The 3,204-nt window shown below is 46.3% G+C and overlaps 1 long non-coding RNA gene across 2 annotated transcripts in view; it reads left to right on the top strand.

The window, feature by feature from the left end:
- LOC105981645 overlaps nucleotides 1-2,828 on the top strand; it is a 19,533-nt gene extending 16,705 nt beyond the window's left edge. For both annotated transcript variants that reach the window (XR_001174831.1, XR_001174830.1), the window contains exon 4: nucleotides 2,650-2,828. This is a non-coding gene — a long non-coding RNA (uncharacterized LOC105981645). The remainder of the gene's footprint in view (nucleotides 1-2,649) is intronic.
- The last annotated feature ends 376 nt before the right edge of the window (nucleotides 2,829-3,204 follow it).

A 3,204-nucleotide genomic window follows, 5' to 3' on the forward strand; every position in this document is an offset into this window, starting at 1 on the left:
ACTGGAGCCACAGCGCCACTTCCGGCTTTTTTCTTTTTGCTTATGTGATGCTGGGGAATCGAACCCAGGGCCTCATGCATTGCAAGGCAAGTGCTCTACCACTGAGCCACCTTCCCAGCCCCCAGTCTTTCCCTTTTCATACAGGTAAGAATCCCCACAGCGAAAACTGAAGGAAAACCTGGGAAGATGAGGTGGATGTGAGATTTGAACTCAGCTTGAACAATCCCTTGTGGGTGGTAGGCAGATAAAGGCCCATAGTTTGGTTGACCTTTGTGGATTGTTTCCTCAAGCAGTGATTCCAAGGATGTGCTGTGTGTTTCTGTCTTTTGGCTAACTCTCCAAAGGGGCTGGGGTGGAATGGGCTACCAGGCTCCTGGGGTCTAGCAGGGGCACTGCTGGGGGGCTGAAGAGTCCATTCTACGATGGTGAGGTGAGTGCCTGGGGGTAAGTGAGGGAGACTGAGACTGGGACCAGACTATGAATGTCTGGATAGGGCAAGACAAACAGTCCCAGGTTGTACCTGACATGGGCTCTATGCCTGTTAGTACTGCCTGACCCCATTCACAGCTCAGTGGAGGGACAACCAATACCTGTGATGATCAGCTGATTCCTTCTTTCACTCCTCTATATGTTAAGAGCCTAAGAATAGGCTGAAGAAGAGCTGGGCGCCAGTGGCTCATGCTTGTTATCCTAGCTACTCAGGAAGCTGAGATCTGAGGATCGTGGTTCAAAGCCAGCCCCGGCAGGAAAGTCTGTGAGACTCTTAACTGGAAATGGCGCTGTGGCTCAAGGAGTAGAGCACTCGCCTTAAGCTGAAGAGTGCAGGGACAGTGCCCAAGCCCAGAGTTCAAGCCCCACGACTGACACACACACACAAAAAAAAATGCTGCAGAAACCAACAGTCGAAGTAACAGTCTTAAGAGCTGCACCCAGGGGTGCAGAGTACCGTTCTTGTCTCATGATGAGTTATTTCTAGAAAACTTACAGGTAGAGAATAATATTTCAAATTACCACATTGGTGCTCTACTAGGCCGTTGTGGACAGCAGTTAGATTTACCTCAAGGCCTGAGATTTGGTCTTTTCTGAGTTTGTAGAGGGTGTGGCCATAATCAAAATTCCACTCTTTTTTTTCCTTCTCTTTTTAGTGACCCTGGGGTTTGAATTCGAGGACTGGGTTCTATCCTTGAGTATTTTTGCTCAAGGCTAGCACTCTACCACTTTGAGCCATAGCTCCACTACTGGCTTTTTTGGTAGTTAATTGGAGATAGGAGTCTTCCTGACATTTCCTGATCAGGCTGGCTTTGAACTGTGACCGTCAGATCTCAGCCTTCTAAGTAAGTAGGCATGAGCCACTGGCACCTAGCTCAGTCTTCCCCTCACCCCAAATGCATACCACTGTGCTTATTACTAGAGTGAGCACATGAGTTATTACAGACAAAAGACAAAGCAGCATGGTGCCACATACCTGGAAGGTGTCAGTCAGCATTTAAGGATGGTGGTGGTCTAGACAGTGTACACCAGGAATGGCTCATGCAAGCCCCTTTGCCTCCAGGGCTACTGCTACCATGGTACCAGGTGCCCTACCAAGCATGCAGGCTAGAAGCTAAGTGAACTTGTAAGAACCTGTCAGTTTCTTATATGATCACTTAATTGCTTTGACCTGGACCATGTTATTTTGCCTCCCTGGGTCTCAGTTTTGGGCCTGTATAATTTGACCAAAGAATAACACCTCACTTGGAATCCTAGCTACTCAGGAGGCTGAGATCTGAGGATCGTGGTTCAAACCCAGCCTAGGCAGCAAAGTCCCTTATCTTCAGTGAACCACCAAAAAGCCAGTACAGCTGGGACTCAAGTGATAGAGTGCCAGCCTTGAGGGAAAAAAGCACCCAGGCCCACAGTTCAAGACCTTATAACAGGGCACGTGCGTGCACGTGCACGCAAACACACACACACACACACAAACAGCCCTCTAATGGCAAGGGTAAGATAAGATAATGTGTGTTGAATGTATGACACAGAACCTATCTCATGGTGAATATTCAGTAAATGTCAGCTATTTTTATCTGATGAGTGTATATAGATTAGTGGCAGTTTAAATCAAAGAACAAATGCAAAATGTCACTATGACAGCTTCATCTATGAAGGCAACATTATGTACTTCTTTGATGGATAATCTGGTGGTGGTCATCACTACTGTCAATTAGGCTTTAATTAAATGTCACCTCCATATATACAACTACTTCATTTAATCCTTACAACAACCCAGTGGGGTACATTTAATTATCCCCCACTTTACAAACAAGGAGACCGGTTTAGAGGAGTGAAAGGATCTGTATTACACAGGAGGAGCAGTACAGTCGGTTCCCCACTTGCTGGTGTGTGAAATAGGTACTTGCCAGCTGATTTCACCGGAGCATGCCCACTCTGCCAGCCACTGGCTCCCTCTGGGAAACTGGAAATAAGGCATTGACTAGCTGTTCCCAGCTATTTGTAAGGCTATCTCTCTAGTTTCCCTAGTATAAACCCTCGGTCCCATCTAGACCTTCATCTTGCAGACTGGACTCGTGAGCTGACATGGATGGGGACACCAGCCACCTTTCAGCCAATACCTAAATAGCCTATGTTCTTCCCTCCCACTATCATGTGCAGCAGGATTAACCTCAGGACTCTGGAAGAGTATTGCAGGAGTGGACAGAGCAGGATTACTATCTAGAAGAGCCACAATCCTCCCAGGAAATCATTACCTGCCACCAGGGACTTGTGAAGTAATTGATGGAGACTACATGTGAGAATCAAGCCAGAATACAATGGGACAAGATGTAACCTGAAATAAAGCAAAACTTTAGTGTTTTTTAGTTATCTGTGATATATTTTTAATTGCTATTATTCCAGCAAGTCATCAATATTAATAATTTGTACAGTTTTTGTTTTTAAGCAATCTCAATATGTAGCCTAGATGGTCCTGTCTCTACTTTCTGAGTGCTGAGATTACAGATGTGTGCCATCACAGCCAGTTTAATATTAAGCATAATTAATAAAGGAATTAGAAGCCAGGCGCTGGTGGCTCACGCCTGTAATCCTAGCTACTCAGGAAGCTGAGATCTGAGGATCGAGGTTCAAAGCCAGCCCGGGCAGGAGAGACCGTGAGACTCCTATCTCCAACAAACCACCAGAAAACCGGAAGTGGCGCTGTAGCTCAAGTGG

The sequence above is a fragment of the Dipodomys ordii genome, unplaced genomic scaffold (genome assembly GCF_000151885.1).
Source record: "Dipodomys ordii isolate 6190 unplaced genomic scaffold, Dord_2.0 Scaffold13, whole genome shotgun sequence".
Classification (NCBI taxonomy): domain Eukaryota; kingdom Metazoa; phylum Chordata; class Mammalia; order Rodentia; family Heteromyidae; genus Dipodomys; species Dipodomys ordii.